Raw genomic sequence first — 23666 nt, 5'->3', positions numbered from 1 at the left:
TAACTTATTAAATTTTAAAATTAGTAAAAACAATGCATAAGTTTCTCAAGTATTCACACTAGCTGGGTATGACAAACAGTTTACCTGAAACTAAATTTTATCTAACAGAATCAGTTACTGAGGACATCTCCTGTTATAATTCCCCTCATCTTTCTCAGTGTTCAACTGAAATGCATCTTTAAGCCTTAGTTGCAAATTTAAAATAATTTATAGTCCATATTACACATTTCAAAAGCAGATATTTAGTATGTAGACTGTCTAAATGTCAAAATTATTCGTCTCTTATCAGTACCATGACTGCTTTTACTTGAAGTCTGAACAGAAAACAGACACGTTGCTTGTACCTGATTATATTGTTAGAAATTGAATGAAGATATTACAAAATGGAGGAAAATAACAATTAGCCACATAAATATTAGAATAACTGTAGTTACCAGAAATATTTCAACAATCAGCTTCTCCATATCAGTTCACATCTCCTTTTTGATTTGGGAATGGTATTTTTATCTTATTGGAAATGTTCACAGACGTCGCCTACCGCAGCTGCAACTACCATTCACATTTTTACACTGATTATACTCACTAATTGCAAGTGGGATGTAAAGCAGATTTCATATTAAGCTACATTAAAATGGAAGAAATTAAAACTGGGCTGTTTTTTGGATGTATTATATTCTTTGGGAGACTGCAGATTTGAGGGCCGCATTAGCCAATTAAAAACACCAGGCTAGTTCTTGAATAAAGCATTAAAGCAAAAGGTTACTTTCACACTTGAGTGGTATATGTCAAAACAGACATTTTGCCTAGTGGTGGGTACCCTTGTGACAAATTAAATGAAAGGCTAGACTATACAATAAAAGATGACCATTTGTACAGTTCCATATTAAATGATGCATTTTGAGAAGGCTTTTCTGTCTCCTTGGTAGGCTATCTAATCTCAGCACAGTCTTCATTTCAGCAATACATATTTCACTTATTTACCCTTGTATATTCATCAGGCATTTGTGTTTCTAGTGCAAGCGTTCTCTCCATGACTAACTTTATCCTTTTAGGAATGAGCTTGCTGGAGTGTGACCTACACAACACCATGTAATTTAAAAATCTAATATATTCCTATATAAAGTGTGGATTCAATATTCCTTCCTCAGGACACAGTATTGTTTACAAATGAAGGAAGACAAACTGGCCTGGCATTAAGTTCTGAAACCATATGCTGGGTAAAAGTAATTTGTCTGCTCTGAAAGTAATTCTGGACCTGATAGGCTGATTGGATAAAGGTTTAGCATTGAATTTGAGATGAACGAATGTGGGGTAGAATGATTCAATCAGACTTTTGCACTTGCTTTTTACTGTCTTGGTAACAGACAGGGCTAACATTTATCTCCATGCCTTTGCTTATACTATTCTGTACCTAGGATGCCTATCTTTCTAATTTCCAGTTTAGATTACATCCAGTTTTTAAAGCCTAAGTTAAGATGCATGTCTTTGTTGAAACCTTCTCTGTTACATCAATAAATAAATAAGCTTAATTTTTTTCTGAGCCTCTCATACTCTGTTTTCCTTATATATAGTTAATTAAGTGATATTTGGGAAAGAGCACACATATGTGTAGTTGGATAGCGGTCTGAAATTTATCTCTTCCACTTACTAGCTAATGTCATTATCTCACCTTAAAAGGAAATAATAATGGTACATTAGGAGATGATGACGACCAAACACCTTAAAGCAAAAAGGAAGTATGTGGTGAACCTACAAAAAAAAAGAAAAGCTTTTATATTTAAAAATATATTTGTATTTCATTATGTGCTTTCCTTTTTTTACATAATTGTTTAATGTGTCTATATGTTTTCCAATATTGTTTAGATTATAAATCCCTATAGAGCAGGGGTAAGATCATCCATATGTACAAATGTTGTTTTAACATTTTGGAGATTTTGGCACATTTATACAGTGAATTATCTGCCACATGTCTGTCTGTCTGTCTCTCTAATTGTCTATCTTAGGACCGGAATGCATAAAAGGCCCAAGACAGTATAGAGACCAGTGCAAAGGGGAAATAATTAAATAATTGACTTTACACTGAGATAGGTTAAAATATCTACTACTAAGAGAGTAGATCTTTAAAGTTCTCATCATAAGAATAAAATCCATAAATATGTGTGATGATAGATGTAAATTAAACATATTGGGGTGATCATTTCACAATATACACCTGTATCAAATCATTATGCTGTACATCTAAACTAACACAATGTTATATGTCAATTAAATCTCAACCAAAAAAGAAATATTAAATGTGTCAAATTGTATTGTGACAAGAAAAACCCTGTCGTAAAAATTTTATTTTTTTAAGAAAGAAAATTTTATTTGTTTAAGAAAGAAAAAAATAGAGTTGAATTGATAAACAAATATATGACATTGTGTAAGGAAAAGCAATAAGAGTAAACTACTTACAAGTTAGAGCAACTAGCAGAGGACGAGAAAATAGCAGATAGTACATATATGGTTAATGATATTTGAAGAATTCAGTTCTCAAAGAATAAACATCAGGAATAGCTGAAATAAGAGGTGACCTAATAATTATGAATAAGCAAATGCTGAAAGTTCTTTTTATCCTCAAATAATGTTTTCACCAGTTTGCCATAGTTTCTCTTTCCTGTTCTAGAATTCGTATATGTAGAGGTCACCAACTGTCTTTAGAAACACATGTAAAAGTAAGGCCAATATATGGTGCCTGGGTGACTCAGTCGGTTAAGCATTCAACTCTTGGTTTCAGTTCAGGTCATGATCTCAAGATCCTGAGGCTTCAAGCCCTCCATCAGGCTCTGCCCTGACAGCACCAAGCCTGGTTAGGATTCTCCCGCGTTCTCTGCCCCTCCTCCATTTATGCTGTCTCTCTCAAAATAAATAAATAAACTTAAAAAAATAAAGTATTTTTTTTACACTTGATCTTAGCCAAAAGGCCGAGAAGTGATAATAAAGTATGTTTTTAAAAAGTGAGGCCAATATATATTTATAAACCACCTAATAGCAAGCCAACAAATACAAAGTGATTAGAATAGGTAAAGTTCCCTAACTGGACAACCTGAAAGGAAAAATTCAAGTGTCTGTTTTATATGAAAAAACATTGTCCTAGGCACTCTATGAGAAAATTAAGATGAAAAAGACTTGGTTACTGTTCTGAAAGGAATAATTCGTAAGCAAAGTAAATAAACAACAAATAATAATACAAAGTATTTTATGCTCAATATAAAATTATTGCTGAAGATGCTAGTTACTGCCTTTCGTTCTCAGAAGATTCCCTCTTTTAAACATGCTCAATCCACCACTCAGTCTACTTGAATCAGCTGCGGCTTAACTTCTATCTCTCAAATGTATTCGACTTAAGCAGAAGAAGTTAATTAACTTTTACTCAGCACTCAGGATACAGCAGTCAGCGTGTACTGCTAGAATTGTTCTGACTTGAGATCTCACTTTCAATATTTGGGTTTTTACTTTTCCATTTTCTGAAATTTTACTCTCTCTTCTAGAAAATAGAAGTCCTTCTACTACAGATCCTATTTTAGTGACCTGCCAGTAACCCAGTTTATCTGAAACTTTCAACTTCCTCTAAATTTCCCCAACCATGGACCAGACTATGACCATAGATCTTTTCCTCTAAATTTCCCCAACCACGGACCAGACAATGACTATAGACCTTACTAAGAGCAAATAGATATCTCTGATGCAACTGCCCGTCAGTCTTGTATTGAGTCTCTTAACATGTCTGGTCTTGACTTCCAATCCCATGCGATGATTTTTATGGAGACCCCAATTTCTCTCAGTTGGACCTCCTGACATTGTCTGCTGGAATAGACATGCCGGCAATCTCTTGTTATATGGTGAACATCATCTTTGTCCTACCACATCTTCCTATAATTTACTGACTCATACCTAGCCTTAGTGGGTGACTATATTTTTTGTTCTCATTTCTCTATAAGACTTTCCCATCCCTAACCTGGAAATGCTTTATTGCATGTAACAAGATGCACCAAGGCAATATTATGTGATGAATAATGGTTATCATAGCCCACATCTCACCAGGCTATGGATGTGTTTTCTTAAGAAGTGTACCTGGGTCAAAGACCTGCCAAGGAAGAGAATCAGGTTAGTCTCCCTCAAGACATGTAGAGTCCTCAGCAGGGACACCCTAAACATTCAGTTAGGTTATCAACTTGCTCACATTACTATTGAAAGCAGAATAAAAACAAAACAAAACAATTCCTGGAGAATTTATGGATCCTCAAATATGTCCATGTTCTTATCCCAGAAACCTTTGAATAAGTTATGTCACATGACAAGGGAGACTTTAGGTTGCCAATGGAATTAGGTTTCCTAATCAGATAACCAGATAACCTTATAATAAGGGGAGTATCCAACTTGGATTATCCAAGTTGGCAAGATGTCATTGCAGGGGTCGTTTAAATGTGGAAGAGGAAGACAGATGGCCAGAGTCAGAGTGTTGTGATATGAGAAAAATCTCAACTGAGCATTGGTGGCTTTGAAGATGAAAGAATGGGCATGTGCCAAGAAATGCAGGCAGCCCCTAGAAGCTGGGAAATGCAAGGAGATGACTTCTCTTCTAGAGAAGGGAGGAAGGAGAAAGGAAGGGAACGTGGAAGAAGGGATCTGGAAGCAATACAGCCTCACCAACAGCTTGATTTTAGTCCAGGGAGACCCGTGTCTGAATTCCGACCACTAGAACTGTCAGATAATACCTTTGGGTTGTTTTAGGTTACTAAATGAATGGTTATTTGTTACAGGAGCAATAAGAAACTAATGCAGCCACACTTCAACATTTCTGAAGAAACGTCCTGAAATGAGTACTTGTAATTCTATTGCATATAATGCATCTTTTAATCATATCTTGGGTAGAAATACTAAGCCTATTAAAGCAGGGTGAACTTCCAGGGTTAGAACAGAGATTCCAAAATCAAAAGTCAACTTCAAGTCTCAAAATGCCTCAGTCAAACCAGGTGCAATTGATGAACATACTCGAAAAAGGTTTTCATGTAATTTCTTCATATTTAAGCCTCTTACCTCTTCTTTAACCCCAATTCACCCTCATAGTCTATTCTGTAAAGCTTAAACGCTAGTCACAAATTTGTTCGTATGCTCACAAAAATAGCTGAAGGGAATCATAATCTAAAATTGACTGAAAACTGACACAACTGGAATCAGATGGAGGAAGTCAATACTCATGGCTAGTCCAGCTGGGCCCACATTTTCACATTCTTTCCCTGACCACAAAACATCTCAAATAAAGGGAAAATTCATTTTGCCTTTCTTTATTTGAAGTCTGTTTTTGTTTTATTTTGTTTTGTTTATTATATCTATAGCTATCTCTGGTTACATTTGACTCACTCTCTGTAGTAACTTAGGCAAATTAGATGGAGAAAAAGAAACTAAAACTTTTCTGAACAGCTCTTTAGACGCAAGCTATACATTCCCACTTGGGTTCTGATTGATAGCATGCTGATAACGTCATCCAGCGAGGCTGTTACCGGATTTCACCTTGAAAGATTTGTGACTTGAATGCTGTGAGGTACTGGGGTTCCTCCTCCAAATTAGGAGACACTTCATTTATGTCATGATCATGACCTTTTCTGACTCCTAAAAAAGAAATGTTGATATATTCCCTCCTTATTTTAATAAGAGCAATATCAATGCAGTAAATTTAAAAACATAACAAACAAAATTTCCAACATCTATCTGTTAAGAATATTATCTGGGGGCACCTGGGTGGCTCAATCGGTTAAGCATCTGACTTTGACTCAGGTCATGATCTCACAGTTCGTGGGTTCGAGCCCCACATTGGGCTCTGTGCTGACAGCTTGGAGCCTGGAGCCTGTTTCAGATTCTGTGTTTCCCTCTCTCTCTGCCTCTCCCCCACTCACACTCTGTCTCTCTGTCTCTCAAAAAATAATAATAGTAACTAAACATTAAAAAAATTTATTAAAAGGATATTGTCTGAATTTTCTTCAGAAATATTAAAATTCTACTGAATTTATGAAGAAAGAGAGTTGGGGGTTGCATGGATTCTAATTACTACAGAAATCAGAATATTCCTGGATGTTCTGATGCTTTGTGAGACACTATTGAATGTAATTGAAACAACATCTCAAAACCAAAAGAATTAGAACAGTAATGTTTAAACACTTTTATGTAAAGATATTTCAAAGTATTTTTATTACTCTATATTAATGTTTTTATTAGATGGTGGAGAGATTTGTTCCTTAACAGGATATATGTTAATGTCTTTGCAAATCTAAAGAACATCTTTGTACTGAAACATGTGAAATATCAGGCTAAAGCTAACATTTTGGGGGGTTTGGGTTCAGAGAGCTTTGCATGATATCATTTATAAAAGGACTGAAAAGATTCATTAAATATCTTTAAAAATCACTCCAGACTTGGGGCACTTGGGTGGTTCAGTCAGTTAAGTAACCCACTCTTGGTTTCAGCCCAGGCCATGATCTTATGGTTCGTGAGTTCAAGCCTCGTGTTGGGCTCCATGCTGACAAGAATCTGCTTGAGATGCTCTCTCTCCCTCTCTCTCTGCCCCTCCCTTACTTGTGCACATGCTTTTTCTCTCTCTCAAAATAAATAAATAAACTTTTTACAAAGTTGCTCCAGACTATACACTGGTTTTATCAGAGTTTTATTTGTGTCTGAGGAAATAGAAATGCTTCATCACTGTCATCTGGATCATCTGTTTATATATCTGGGATTATATTCTTCCATGATGCAATCTATATTTAAGTAATAAATTTGGAGGCAAAAGTAACCGTTTCCATTTATTAGAATAATATTCAATATATACTGGCCTTAGAAGATAATTTCTTGTAGACTGTGTGTAGTGTGAATGAGATAAAAAAGAAAGAAAAGAATATTTTTACAACTACTAATTTATATATAGCAATTAGTCAATATTCTAGTCAATTATAAGTGTACAAATCATCCAAATAATTGGTGCTATAACTTATTTTTTTGAGCCAATTGAATATTTGTCATCTTTTAATAATTAAATTGTTATAACTGGCAGTTATCAATTGTTTGCTTTGTAAAGGTACTGAATTAAGTACTCTACAGGCACTGTATTATTACTGCTCACAATGCCATGTTGTAGTTATAAAAATTATCCATATTTTAAGGTAAGGAGTCTGAAACTTAAAGAAGTTAACCAACCCCATGGATAGCACATCATCTAAGCCAGCACTTGTTTGAAAGAAAAAGAGAAGCTATTAATAATAATCTGACTCTATTGGCATACATCAGAACTGTGCCAGGTAAAGATATATGGTCACCTCACACATATAGTAAATAGCAAAAATAAGACTAAATGCTAATGAACCCAAATTATTTTCCAAATATATGATTTAACTTCATAGGGAATCTGCATAATTCAGACAGATAGAATTTTAAATATTTTATGATTGCTTTGGCAACATGAACTAACATCCTAATCAAAATTAAAGATTTCTCTTTGTCATGCATATTCCTCCTTTCACTTTTATTTACCCAATACCAAAGCCAACTGGTGCATCTCTGAAAGAGTGGCAATATTTCACTTAATATCTCTTCATTGTTTTCCTCCATCTCAAATGTCAAATTTCTACCTGTATATACATCATTTCTAATTTGATGCTCAGATTAAAATTCCCTTCTCCAAGATGCCTTTCCAGATTCATTTTTATATGTTACTTGTATTTTTATTATGGTAATTACTACAATATTCATTATATTCACCATACTTTTGTGTACAGATTGTATTCCCTAAATAAAATCTCAACTCTTACACATGACTGAATGGTTATAATATGATGAATAATATGTATATCTATGAGTCATCTTCATTTTTAAAATTTTGTTTCTCTTCAGAATTAGCAAATTCTTGTTCTTCTTTTAAAAATTTATTTATTTATTTATTTATTTATTTATTTAGAAAGAGAGAGACAGCACATAGAGAGAGGCATAGAGAGAGGGAGAGGGAGAATCTCAAGCAGACTCTGCACCATCAGCACAGAGCCTGATGCAGGACTCGATCTCACAAACCATGAGATCCTGACCTGAGCTGAGATCAAGAGTCCGATGCTCAACTGACTGAGCCACCCAGGTGCCCCAGCAAATTCTTATTCTTTTTTTTTTTAATTTTTTTTAATGTTTATCTTTATTTTTAAGACAGAGAGAGACAGAGCATGAGTGGGGGAGAGGCAGATAGAGAGGGAGACACAGAATCAGAAGCAGAATCCAGGCTCTGAGTTGTCAGCACAGAGCCCAACGAGGGGCTGGAACTCGCCAACTGCGAGATCATGACCCATGCTGAACTCAGACACTCAACCGACTGAGCCACCCAGGTGCCCCACAGATTCTTATTCTTGAAGAAATATATTTACTGTTTAGTTTACTGTGGATATGAGGATAACCCAAATTGCATGAAGCCTTTACTATTCATCATCTAAATAAGCACTGTAGAACAATTAATTTTGACTACAAGTGTAAGTTTCTGTAATAAATATCTGATGTAAATATATAAATATATTATACATTTCAATATGTTTTTAAGTGTTTATTTTCCTAGGAGAGCTTTTCCTTTTTTTTTTTTTTTTTGGAGAGTTTCTGCTTTTAAAACTTTATCATAGATCATCTAATTTTATCTAGAAAATATTTGTTTTTTATTTATGAAGCTGTTCCAGCCATGCTTTTACTATCAGAAACTTTCTATCATGCACATTTTTATCTCGTTAATACTTTTGTAAGTGAGTGTCATGCAGGAAAATCACTTTGCAATATGATTTTGCCTGAGAAGATGCACATTATCTATCTTTACTCTGACTGGCATTTGAAATTGAAAGGTAATATTGGAAGTTATATGTCGTTATAACTATTTTTTTGGCACGAGTTTCTTCTGAATACCACTGACAGAAAGAAACTATTTAATTTGTTCCACATGGGTGATATTTAGTGCCTACAGAAGACAGAATGATAGCTGTCCATGTGCTATATTTTCAGGAACCTTAAAAGAAAGAATCACCTGGCCTACATAATATGCCTCACTATATTTCCACAGTGTCTAAATTTCTGTCAATTAATGCCACTCCTTTAGGGTGTTTCCAAGAAATGGACTTTTAATCCATTACCTTAGAGGGGAAGCACATTGGCACAGATTTATCTTTATTGCGAATGGGCTTTGGCAAATAGCAGGACCCAGCAGTAATAAGACAGTAAACAAGTACACTTCAAGTCAGAAGTTAGCTGGAAAAAATTCTAAACCGATGAGTTTTCCCCACAGGCATAAAGTCCCGATGACCTTGTTTTTATAAACACATATACCCCATTCTTACCAGCAAAGGCTCCTATGATTCAGCAAATATGAGGGGAATCCTAAATAATCTTATTGTACATCAAGACTGACGCCATTAAGGGAAATTATTCAGGGTTGTTCTGTACCTCAGGGTGGCCTTTGAGACCTGGAGAAAGCCCCCCCGCCCCCGCCCCCAGCTCCAGGGAGTACAGAGACAAGAAAAAGGCTGAAAGGAAATAGACAATTTAGATTGAATCACATGTTCATCTAAGAATCCTAGGTTAAATATTTCCCCTGTTCACTCTGAGTACCTCTGTTGAATTATAGGAAATATTTTTCTTCTCAGAGAATTATCCAGAACAAAGTTTCCAGGCTGTTTGAAACTCTATAAAAAGTTAGTCATCAGACTTTCTGCCTTATGAGAGTTTGGTTTGATTTTTAACATACATACCTAGTTAGGTAATGCAGTACTGTGAAAAGAGAATTTCATTACTTTTATATAGAAGGAGAGGAGATGTATCTTCCCAGCAATGGGTCTCGGGAGGAATTTCCTATAAAGTGACCACATATGGATTTAATGACTAGCACTGCTGGACCCCAGTGAGGAAAATATTGCAGCATTGTCACTGTGGGTCTTGATGCAAAGAAACCTGCTGGTCAGGATAAAAAGAAAAAAACCCAAAAGGTAGATAATACTACGGTAACAAGAGGGAAAAAAAGACACCTGTTCAGTCTGGCAATATTTTTATCTTTTCTTACCAAACAAAAATTTCTTCTACTTTTCAAAATAGCTTAATTGAGTCTCAATTATACATCATACTCTTTATGTATATTTTATCACATCCACATTTCTTTTCCATGGAAGGTATTATTTATTCATTATAATCCCTTTTGAAAATGTTAAAGCATCTTATATGCATATACATGTGTAGCCCTCAAACTCATATTAAAAGATTTTTTTCAAATGACAGTTCCTCTAAAAAATCTTCTCAAATGCACCTAAACACAATTGGTTTCTCTATCTCATATACATAATATAACAGTTTTATTTATGATATAACTGTTTCAGTCTCTTATGTTCCCATTTTAGACAATACTTTCAATGGTTCCCATTATATGTTGCGTATGCAATGTATTCATAGTGGGATTTAATTGAAAATGATCTTTTTGGTTTTACATTTTGTTCTGAAGATGTGATCTCGAATCATTAGTCACAAAAAATGTGGTTAAAATGAGGCAGATTCTGAAGGAATGTACACTCTTCTATAGAAAGAAACTCAGCTAATAAGTTAACTTGCTTATAAAATCACTAGTGACATACATCACCCTACACTTTAACCTCAGTATAAATCCTAGAATACTCCATTAAAAATCAGTTCTTTTTTTTCTTTTTCTCAATCACCCCAAATTCCTTCTTAAGTCTTCAGTCTCTCTTTCTCTCTCTGTCACTCACGCATACAGAAATAAAAATATTCTTTATTTTTACCTTCTGTCTTTATTTCTGTGTTTTAGTTTTTATTCATAAATCTCTTTTCTCCACAAATTTATTTTTTAATTTTTTTAAAGCTTATTTTTTTGTTTTGAGAGGGAGTGGGGGGGGATGGGGGAGGGGCAGAGACAGAGGGGGAGAATCTCATGCAGGCTCTGCGTTGTCAGCCCAGAGCCTGACATGGGGCTCATTCCCATGAATCTGAGATTATGACCTCAGCTGAAATCAAGAGTCAGATGTTTAAGTGACTGAGCCACTAGGCTCTCCCTCCACAACTTTATTCTTCTTTGATTAACTTATCACGTATAGAAGTGACAGTGAAATACTTTGCTGGAGAAGGAAATTGGTTTCTGGATCCAGAGACTCTTTTCCTATAGCTATTGAAATTTGATGGTAAAGAAGAGGATTTTTAAGTCCTTGTCAGGATATATTTTATTTCCTCCTAGGGCCTAGCAAATCATGGATAGACTTAGCACTCGGCTTCTTGAATGAATAAAATGAGAGAGCACGCTGCCATAGTATGAAAATATCATTCAAGCAATTCTCTTTTCAAGGGAATCTTTATGATAAATCAAAATGAAGAAAATAGCTGAATAAAACTAACAAATTTTAAGTGTATAATTAAATTAGTTTTAACAAAGTTAGTGTAACCACCACCGTAATAAAGATATAGAACTTTTCATCCCTCCAAAAAAGTACCTCATGCTACTTCACAGCCAATCCATTACCTCACGATAGGTTCTGATAACCACTGATCTGTTTTCTGTCACTGTAGTTTTGCAACAATATAGTATACGGTGTTCGTGTCTAATTTCTTGAAGCAGCAGTGATGTCCCCAGTGGCAGTACAGTGTTCTCTGTCTTTTGGTTAAGCATTAAATATAAGAGCTGTGTAGTTTACATTTATTTTGTAGGTCAATATATATGGTTAAAAAAATTCTTTCCATGTGAAAATTTAAAAACAATGCTTCTCATAAAAAAACATATTGGGTAAAAAGGGAAATACAAATGGACATGACAGAATTTCTCTTAAAAAAATAATGCAAACATTGCATACCAGCTTCTATGGCATGCATTTAAAAAAATCTGAAGGGAGTTCTCTGTTCCTTCTGGATTTGAATGCCTACTTCCTTCCCCAGAATAGGGAAGTTCTTAGCTATAATTTGTACAAGTAAATCTTCTGCCCCTTTCTCTCTCTCTTCTTCTGAAAATCCTATGATACGGATATTATTACATTTCATTAAACCACTTAGTTCTCTAATTCCCTCCTTATGCTCTAGTATGTTTTATTTTAATTTTTTAATGTTTATTTGTTTTTGAGAGAGGGAGACAGAGTGCAAGCAGAGGAGGAGCAGAGAGAGAGAGAGAGAGTGAGACACAGAATCTGAAGCAGGCTTCAGGCTCTGAGCTGTCAGCACATAGCCTGATGCAGGGCTCGATCTCACCAACCATGAGATCATGACCTGAGCTGAAGTCAGATGCTTAACTGACTGAGCCACACTGGTGCTCCTAGTATTTTCTTATATCTCTTTTTCTTGGCTTCATCATTTTCCATAATTTTATCTTCTATTTCACTTATTCTCCCCTCTGCTTCCTCCATCCTTGTTGTCACTGAAAATATTTTGCATCTCCTTTACAACATTTCTTAATTCATTATGACTATTTTATAGTTCCTTGATCTCTGTAGCAATAGATTCTCTGCTGTCTTCTATGGTTTTTTTCAAGCCCAGCTATTAATCTTATGACAATTATTCTAAATTCTTTCTCAGATATATTGTTTTTATCTGTTTTGAGCAATTTTCTAGTTGTCATTTCTTCCTGGAATTTTGTTTAGAGAGAACTCTTCTGTTTCAACATTTTGGTTAGTTTTCTGTCCTTTATGTGTTTCAGTGTGTTTCAATAGCTTGCTATGTGTCCTGCACCTGAAAACACTATTATATTAAAAAGGGGTCACACACTGTCCAGGACCTGGCCCTTTAGGAGGTGTTTTTGGAGTGTGTTATGTACTCTCTGTTGTTGTGACTCTGGTTGCTCTATCTCCCTAATTGTAGTGTTGGTTTGGACCCTCCATCAGGTGTGCTTTGATTTGTTCATTGAATTAACACTGGAAAAAAATTAAAAAAAGGTGGGAGAAGAAGCCTTATCCCATACAAAGAGAGAAATGACAGGGTTGGTAAAAAGAAAATTAAAAAAAAATGACCAGGCAGAGAATCAGAGAAACAATACGACTTAATACAGAGAGAGAGGGAGGAAAATAAAGAAGAAGGAGATACAGTAGAGGTGTAGAAAGAATAGATTAAAAACGTCTGCTTAAACAAACCAACAACCAGAATAACCAGAATAGAGAAGGGAAGACATAAGAGGAATAAAAGGATGATAAGAAAAAAAAATGTATATATATGTAAAGAATTGACCAAGAATCAAATCAGAAAATGCAAAACCACTGGGCTATTATCTGATGGTGCCTTGGAACTGGTGACTGCACTGGTCTGGGGGAGGGGCTGTCTGGTTCTGGTCAATATTGCTCTGTTAGATACGCAGTTACCAGGCACAGAGGGGTGTGGTTTGGTGTAGGTGTCCCGCCTCCACTGTGGACCCTTTGTCCCTTCCCTGAAGCCCTACCTTGCTGGTGACGGGGAAGAAAATGGTGACACTCCAGTCTCTCCTTCCCAGACTGGGTGTCCCAAATCACTCTGTTCAGGCCGTCCTCACAGTGCCCTGTGGGTACAAGTGGGCTGGTTTGTTCTACTCCACATTTCTCCTGTGCCTCCCAAGCACTCAGCTGGTATTCAAACCCTGATGTCTTAAAGGATCTCTCTCCATGTGCCCTGGTTCTGGGGTAGAGTCACTCCACCCAGCCAGGTGACAAAAGGCCTCTGGCTGGTGGGCACCTGCAGGTCTTTTGTCTTTGGAGAGGCTATATGTCTTCTTCCCATAGCACTCAAGGGAGGGGATTGGTCTCTTCTACTGTGCCTCTGAGCTTGGTACTGACCCTGGGATGGCTCCCTTCACTCCCAAGCATGTGAACAGAGCTCCAGGTCCCAGTCTGGAGAAAGCCCTGCAACACTGGAATGAGTTAGAAATTGGTTCTCTCTCTATTTTTTCCATTCCCGGGTCCATGGTTTTTCTTATCCAAATACAATCCTACACTTCCACTGCCTCTCTTTCTCTTCCTTTTGTCTCTCCATGGAAGGGAATCCCTCCCTTCCATGCCTACAGTGCTTATTTTGTCTTTCCCAGTTCACAATCACACACCTATAGTCTACGAAGCTGTCCCTCTGGGCTCCTGGAGATGTTTCTATCAGTCTGTAGCCTGGATTCCTGGAATTTAAGTCTTCTGGCCCCAGTACTGCTGTGCTTGAGGGATGAGGGAACTTTGGGTCCCCCTATTTCTCTGCCATGTTAACTCCTCTCTGCTATATTTGTAAGTGAGAGGTTTAGATTTTGGAAATGAGGTTTGCATTATTATTGGTTCATTTTATTTTCTAGCTTCATTTAATTAAATGAAAATTAAAATTTTATATATTTAAGGTATACAACTTAATGATTTGGTATACATATATATTGCGTAATAATCAATATATTTAAGCTACTTAATATATCTGTCACTTCACATAGTTATACCATTTTCTTTCTTCTTTCTTTCTTTCTTTCTTCCTTTCATGTGTGTGGTAAGAACGCTTAAGATCTACCTTCTCAGCAAATGTCAGGTATACAATACAGAATTTTTAACACATTGTTATACATCAGATCTTCAAAACTTATTTGTCCTACATAACAAACTTTGTACCCCTTGACCAACATCTTCCCTTTCTCTTCCTTCCTATTCCTGGTAACTACCATTTTATTTTTTGCTTCTATGATTAAACTCTTTTAGATTCCACATATAAGTGAGATCATGCAGTATTTGTCTTTCTATATCTGGCTTATTTCACTTAGCAGATGTTCTCCAGATTCATCTATGCTGTTGTAAATGGCAGTATTTCTTCCCTTTCTAAGGCTAAATAATATTTAATTCCATGTATATAACAAATTCTCTTTATCCATTTATCCTTTGGTGGACATTTAGTATGTTTCTATATAGTTGCTATTGAGAATAATACTAAAATGAGTACAGATATCTCTTTGAGATTCTGATTCCATTTCCTTTGTACATATATCCAGAATAGGGATTGCTAAATCATAAAGTAGTTTTATTTTTAATTTTGGGGGGAACTTCCATACTGTGTTGCATGTGGTTGTACAAAATAACGTGATTAAAAATGAGCAAAAGACATATTTGAATGGGCGTTTCTCAAAAGAAGACATGCAAATGGCCAGCAAACATATGAAAAGATGCTCAACATTACTAATCATCAGGGAAATGAAAATCAATTAGATATCACCTCATATCTGTTAGAATGGTTATTATCAGCAAGGTAAAAGATAAATGCTGATGAGAATGTGGCAGAAGAGATACGCTTGTACACTGTTGGTGGGAATATGAATTGGTACAGCATTATCAATTGAGAAAAAAAGTGAAAAGAACATAACACACAAAAATCATGTGGTTCTCCACCACATTGATGGAAGAAGAGATGAAAGATTAACTGAAAGAAAAGTGTAAATAATGATGTCAATAAGGAATCAAATTTACAAAAAGTGAACTCTAAAAAAGCTTCAGTGCTGACTAACCTAATTTAAGCTGTCTGATATTAAATCAATATGGTTGTCAAAATTCATTTTTAAAATATTGCATCATTGTCACCTAGGCACCATATGGTATATCAAATGACAAGGTAAAAGAGTCCATCAGTATGAAAGTAAAAACTGCCATCATTAAATCAAATCCATTACAGAAGAAATGAGAAATAAAAATATGATTTTAGTATAGCAAACCAGATGTTCTTTCATGAGTTCATGAAATTAAGAACCATATAAACCCGCAATGTAATTAAGTGCATCATCATGCTGTATAGAATTGAAGATTAGGTTTGATTTAAGGAGACGTTCCCAAAAATTTGCCTTAGAGTATATTTTCTCCTTTATTCTGTCACATTGGATCTTCTGATAGTTTAATAGTTATCAGACTACAAATCTGGTTTACAGACAATCTAAGAGAAAAACCAGCACATGTATTTTGAAAGAAAAACCTAAAATGGACTGACTGATGTTATTTTGTCTCCTGAGACCCTACAAATATATATGCTAAAAAAAAAAACCCACAAAACTCAACATGAATTCTAATGTCGTGGAAAGGGTTAACATTGTCAACCAATTAGGGAAAGAGTTAGCATTATCAACTTATACTTAGTTGATATCAATATGTATAAATATTCATGATGAATTGAACTTTATACAGATTGGCCTCATACAAATCTTTATTTTCAATGAGGATTTTAATAGCTATTTATTCTCTCATATGTGGTATTGAAAATTGACTGAAAAATATTAAAATTTTTAAAAATATTAAAAATTAAACTCTTAATTTCCTACATGTAAAACCTGTTTCTATCAAGAAATTAAGATATCGTTACCGTGTAAAAATATTTATTTGAAGTGCTATATAATATCATTCCAAATATTTAGGTTTAAGGAAGGCTTAACCTTTTTCTTGGATGTTGCAGAAGTTGTTAATTGTAAGACACCAAAATTTTATAGTGTGTACATTGGCCTTAATATGTGTATTTGTAACGATGTAGGAAATAGCATTCATAAAAAAGTTACAGCATTTACTTTTAATTTACATGCAGATGGTATAGATATTAACAAGAAAAATATTTTAAAGTGATTCCCAAAATTAGAATATTTTACCACAGGAGGAACAATTTTCAAAATAAAATCCATGGGAACTTTATTTCTTTCCCATTTTTCATATATTTTAATGCTGGGGATTAAATTCCCACAGTCAAAAAGTTCAAATAAAGTATTTCTCTTGGGCTGTACTTTAGAAATTAGTGGATTAAACAGAATTACATGTATACATAAAATGGTCTGGTTCAATCCTACAAATCATACTTTGTTGGATGCAAGAGACCATAAAATTGAATAATGGATACTTTGACTTCATTCACTGAGAGAAAACCTATGTGAGGAGATTTAACATTCCTATGTGGATTACAAAATATTTCCTAAGGAGCAGGCTAAAAAAACAAACAAACAAACAAACAAACAAACAAAAAGAATCCATGCATTACTTTTTTTTTTTTTTGCAACTTCTACAATTCTCAAAAGTTGCAGGAAAGTTTGTTTTTTCACTTTAGTGGAATCCATTTTAATAAGCTATTAATTTGAAATCAAATCATTTATTTTTTGTAAAATGCTGTAGTTAAACCATCTATGAACATATAAATTTCTTTAAGAGTACTAAAAGATAATGTAAATATGTTAACCAAAATAATGTTTTTAAAAAGTAAGAATTGTCATTTTAAAAAAAAAATATGAATCCAATTTCAGTCTATACACCAGAAAAAATCAGAGTGTCACCATTCTGTGTTAATCTTCATATCCTAACCCCTTACCCTAGCTTCGGCAGTGCTCATTCAACCTCTAGTTTCAGATGCCAGCAGTTCCTGAGACAATTCTGATGAAGATGGGCACATTGTTAGGCTCCAAGCATTACCAGTTTTCCAGATCTCCAATTTGTTTTGCAGCCCCAAATATGACATATTTCTGCCTACTTGTTTGAACCATTAACTTGGTCTTCACTTGTTCTTAGACTGAGATATATACCATTGGTTCCTCTGGTTCTCGGCCTTTGGAAATCAGGCTGGATTAACAGCACTAGTTTTCTTGGGTCTCCAGCTTACAGTCTTGTACTTTTTTTTTAGCTTCCAAATGTTGGTATATTGAGCATTACTTAAGATAAAGAAACCAGAGGCGCCTGGCAGTCGGTTAAGCTTCCGACTTCAGCCAGGTCACGATCTCGCGGTCCGTGAGTTCGAGCCCCGCGTCAGGCTCTGGGCTGATGGCTCTGAGCCTGGAGCCTGTTTCTGATTCTGTGTCTCCCTCTCACTCTGCCCCTCCCCCGTTCATGCTCTGTCTCTCTCTGTCTCAAAAATAAATAAACGTTAAAAAAAAAATTTAAATTTGCTTTAAAAAAAAAAGATAAAGAAACCAATACCTAAGTTTCAAATTTATGTCATTACACTTAAATAATGCATTTTGACCTGCATTAATAACATGACATCTTTTATTGTTTTAGTTTTTTTTTTTATTTAAAAAATTTTTTTAATGTTTATTTATTTTTGAGACAGAGAGAGACAGAGCATGAACGGGGGAGGGGCAGAGAGAGAGGGAGACACAGAATCGGAAACAGGCTCCAGGCTCTGAGCCATCAGCCCAGAGCCTGATGCGGGGCTCGAACTCACGAACCGTGAGATCGTGACCTGAGCTGAGGTCGGACGCTCAACCGACTGAGCCGCCCAAGCGCCCCTTATTGTTTTAGTTTTAATCACTATGTTGTTCATCTCTTTCAGAAAAATATAATGACAATTAAAATGGCATAGTTAAATTCTGAGATTATGAAAGTAAGGCTAGTTTGTAATCATTGAATAGATAAATTACACTCATAAATGTATTGACACTTTTTAGAAAGATACAATGTGAAAGTATGTTTCGTGGAGAGGAACATTACCCCAAAGATGGTAAGTTTATTAAATTTTTTTGCTCTTATGTTGACATAACTAAAAGAATGTTTCTACTACTGTGGTAGAAATTTAGTTTTCCAGTTGTATATATTTGGAGCATTTTCATTTTTTAAAGCTTCCACAATTGTTTATAATTCAAAACTTCGTAATAGTACTTTTAATAGAATTTATAGTTGACAATTATAATGAAGAAAATAAGATGTTAAAATAGTACATACAAATTATTAAATATATTTTACTTTAAAGAGAGAAAAACATTAAAAATTGGTATCTGTGCTGGATAGATTTTAAGTTTTGTAACAAGTATTTTCTTTGATGGTCATGTCTGGCCAGTTGTGATACTGTTGGCAAGATCCTGTCAAGTATGAAGTTTCTTCAGAGTATCAATGCACTGTAATTAGATTGTAAAACTCTGTCACTACTACCCCAATACTTATACCTTTAATAAATTTGAGCTACAGATGTAGGAACTTGTCAATTCTCATTTATAAATGTTCTATTCATAATAGCATGACTTTTCCCTCATTATATACCTCATCTCTATATATAATCAGAAAGTCTTAATGGAATTCATATATTTGTACTCTTTTAGCTGAAAAATCTATACAGCTTAAAAAACTAATTGCATACTTTTGTGTCAGTATTTATTCACACGAATTAGGAGCTTGGTGGTTTGGTCTGTTAAGTGTCTGACTCTCGGTGTTGGCTCAGGTAATGATCTCACAGTTTATGAGATGGAGCCCTGCATCAGTCTCTGTGCTAACAGCACTGAGACTGCATGGGATTCTCTTTCTACCTCTCTGGCCCTCCCCCTGCTCATTCTTACTCTCTGTCAAAATGAATAAACTTAAAAATAAAAGGGCTTATGTTTTTAGGGGCACCTGCCTGGTTTAGTCAGTAGAGCATGAGATTCTTGATCTCGGGGTTAAGTCTGAGCCCCATGTTGGGTGTAGAAATCACTTAAAAATAAAAATCATTAAAAAAATGAGCTTAGATTTTTAAAATTTCTAGGAATACAATACACAAATTTCACAAATGTGTTTTCTAGCTTCTTTCTTCTGATGAGCTGGGACATTGATCTTCTCCTGCCCTGGGACAGACTTACACCATTGGCTCTTCTGGTTCTCAGCCTTTGGACGAGGACTGGAACTGTACCACTAGCTCTCTTGGGTCTCTAGCTTGCAAATGGCACATCACAAAAATCTCAGCTTCTACAATCAAGTGAGCAATTTCCTTATAGAAAATATGTGTGTGTATTGCATATTACATATTATATATACACATACATGCAATATACGTTTAGTATATAGATATATACATGTAGTAATAATATAATAATATATCTAATATATATTATTTACATGAATTAAGAGATTCGATTTTTAATGTTTACACAAATTTCACAAATATGTTTTTTTGGGAAACCCTGACTAATAAGTAGTTATACACCCACTAGGGCACAAACATTGAATATAAGCATAGGTTCTGGTGTCAGACAGACTGGATAGAGTTGGCCTTTCACAATTGCTGCTATGTGATCTTAAGCGAGATACATCACGTTTTAGCTTCATTCATCTGAAAAATGGAGATAACTTTATCTATCTCATTGGTATTTTTTTTTGAAGGGATTGGATGAAACATTTTGTAAATTATAAAACTAAATATATTTAAAGCTCACAGTAGGGTGTCTGGCATCTATTAAGAGCTCAGTAGCTATTACTGTTAAGCTTCTAAATCTCCTTTTTACAAAAATTCTCTTTGGAAGCTTTATCCCCCTATCTTTTTTCTTCACCCATTTTATTTTGAACTTCAGTGGCTCAATTTTCAGATGAATATTGAAATTGCTGAAAATATTCTCTATATATCATATATTTGACCTCGTTTTTAAATATATGAAACAATTTATTCTGGCAATGAATAATAAATGCAATTATGATATGTGGATATGTACAGTAACTGGCAGACTTTGAACTGAAGCTTCCTGTTGACATTAATGTTCAAAAATATTAATCAGACATTCAAAAATATTAATCAGATATAACTAACATGATTATTATGTATGTTTCTGTTCTATTAATCTAAATATACTATCTCCATCTTAAGGTTTATAAAATCTTGAATAACTGTTATTTTCTTCAACATAAAATGGAAATATATTTTGTGATGAAATATGTATATTTTGTGTGAAAAATGTATGGCATTTCATCAATATAATGCGAAAATCAAGAATAACACCAAAAAAAAAAAATAGGGCTACCACCCAAAGAGAGCTTATAAATAGTATATGTGATAGATAAGAGTATATAATATCTTTTCCCAAAGAAAGCTTATAAATAGCATATGTGATAAGAGTATATAATATTTTTTTGCTATAGTTGACTTTTTTAGGAACTTCAGGTTTTACTCATTCTGCAGAGTGGGAAATATAACAATAAAATTTCAATGGTAACTGTGTTCTTTCTGGGACAAGGCCTTCACTCCTTGCTTTCACAATGATAAGAACATTTTCATTTTGTGAATTTTTGCTTCTCATCTACGCTGCTCAATTTCCTGGAAGGTTGTTCTTGATTATAAGAGTACTGATAAGTCTCCACAAGTAGTTTTCACTTGTACTTTCATAAAACTATTTCAGATATTAAAGAATTATGAAATAATAGAATATTTATATGTCATATTTCTTTTTAGATATATAGAAATATGTCAAATATTAAATAAAATATATATTATTTAGTTATGCAGATAACTGCATAATTAAGGAAATTAGCTGTTAATTGTTAAAATTAGCCCCACTAATAATTGGCAGTTTTCATGGGGAAAAATGAAACAGTTCTCAAATTTATGAACTTCTGCATGAAATGTAAATCTTGCCATGTTATTAATGGTTTATTCTTAGAAATTATCACTTAAAGATGGTTTTGTACGTTACTTGAATGACTTAGTAAATTTCAAAAATAGTAGTATACCAAACAAATTCACTTTCTAGAAGGTAAATAAAAGTAGGCATGCACAATTTAAGTTGAATATTTTTCAACTCTACATAGTTAATACATAAGACTATTCTGTAAAAATAATAGATGTTTTACTAAAGACCTATGACCTTATGACTCATTCGCAAAGTACATGTTTTGCTTTATTTTAAATTGAAAAGACAACCTCGGGGCTCCTGGGTGGCTAAGTAGGTTAAGCGCCCGACTTCGGCTCAGGTCACGATCTCACAGTTTGTGAGTTCAAGCCCGCATCAGTCTCTGTGCTGACAGCTCGGAGCCTGGAGCCTGCTTCAGAGTCTGTGTCTCCCTCTCTGTCCCTCCTCTGCTTGCGCTCTGTCTCTCTCTCTCAAAATAAATAAACATTAAAAAAAATTAAAGAACAACAATAACAACCTCATTGAGTACATGAAGCTCTTGCAGATCTGTAAATTGATTGGATTATGGGCTTTTGCATAAACTGTTATAGCCAACATAATTGCCAACAAATCCATGAAAAGAAAAAGGAAAATATCACAAACTACACATGCCTCAGACTCCATAGTTTAAAGATGCCTGAAATAGCATTCCTAGAGAAGAAATACTGCTATAATCCTGATCAACAGATATGACCAGATAAAAGGACAAAAGTATCATGAAGAATCACAAAAAAACAGTAGCTCAACATATGTATCAGTTATGATATAGGTGCATTATGATAAGAGTAATTAAACATGAATAACACTTACAATGAAAGCCAGATAATAAGAAGTGATACTTTAGCCAAATAGTATCTCTAAAAACACATGGTTAGTTACATAAATGCTACTTTTTTTTATTTGAGCATCTTTATCTATAAAGTAAGCACAAGGAAAGTTTGACTTTGACAAATACACACAGAATAGAAACAGAAGAAATTTATAAAGAAATAAAATATGTATTTTAGTAAATGGTACAGTTCATATATCTCATTGCTAATATCTCTACAACTCCCATGAGAGTATATAGGTTGTTAAAAATGACAAGAAATGCATTGTACAAATAAATTTATGCATTATACTTAGGTAAAAATACACTTTTTCATCTTTTCCTTATTAAAGGTGTAAAACATAAATGCTTGACAAATGACTAAAAATAAGTGAAACCATGAAAGTATTTCATTTTATAATTTTAAAGGTTTGATTTAGCACTACATGGAGACTTTATCTGTTAGTTTCTCTGTTATTTGTCAGGCTGCATCAATCCAAAATTAATTTATAAGTCATAGGTTATTAGTCACAAATGCTAACTCCTATAAAACATAACTGTATATGAGAGTTTTATCTTAAGTGCTATTGTTTTGACTTTCGGTGACTGCAGTAGGTAATATTTATTCATAATACTATGAACTTATGAATATAGAAATGTACTTAGCAAATATGTGGAATTTTTAATTATTGATAAACACAGCAGTCCTCTACATACCATAAAATGAGTTCTTTTTATTTTATAATTAATGTAAATGGCACCTACTATACCAATTCTTAGAATGTTCTCATTGACATCTTTTTGATAAATATTCCACTAATAAATTTCTCTGTAATTACTTACTTATAGGTTCACAAAAACTGGTACTCAAAAGGTTTCATTAAAAGATACCCTCACATTTCTCTTTGGGAAACCAAAACCTACCCGTTTATTCATTGGAACACTATTAGTAATAGCTAAAGATAAGACAAGAAAGCATGGTTGAATTACCTAGAGCAAATGTGGCAAAATATTAATAATTTTTAAATCTATAGGATATGGTACATTTACAGGATATGGTGCATATCATTCTTTAAAACTTTCTCATTTTGACATTTCATGTAATATATTTGGAAAATAGATTAGGAAAAAACGATTCAGCTCTAAAATGCTTCATCACTCACATTACTCTGCAAGTTTATAAGTTTCCAATCTACTTTAAGAAAACTCATTATTGGGGCACCTGGGTGGCTCAGTCGGTTAAGTGTCTGACTTCGGCTCAGGTCATGATCTCACAGCTCAGGAGTCCGAGCCCCACGTGGGGCTCTGTGCTGACAGCTTAGAGCCTGGAGCCTGCTTCGGAGTCTGTGTTTCCCTCTCTGTGTCCCTCCCCCACTCATGCTCTGTCTCTCAAAAATAAGTAAACATTTTAAAAAGTTAAAAAAAAAGAAAAACTCATTACTATAGGTATTGAAAAAAAAAAAAAAGATGGTGGTTTAACACCAGAAAGATCAGACA

At 34.3% G+C, this 23666-nt stretch overlaps 1 pseudogene; it reads right to left on the bottom strand.

Annotated features, from left to right (window-relative positions):
• Positions 1-2886: 2886 nt before the first annotated feature.
• Positions 2887-2975, bottom strand: LOC122492557 (annotated as a pseudogene).
• Between the last annotated feature and the right edge of the window lie 20691 nt (positions 2976-23666).

The sequence above is a fragment of the Prionailurus bengalensis genome, chromosome C2 (assembly GCF_016509475.1).
Source record: "Prionailurus bengalensis isolate Pbe53 chromosome C2, Fcat_Pben_1.1_paternal_pri, whole genome shotgun sequence".
Taxonomy (NCBI): Eukaryota; Metazoa; Chordata; class Mammalia; order Carnivora; family Felidae; genus Prionailurus; species Prionailurus bengalensis.
The sequence above is the reverse complement of the archived record's forward strand: the minus strand, read 5'-3'. Positions and strand labels throughout refer to the sequence as shown.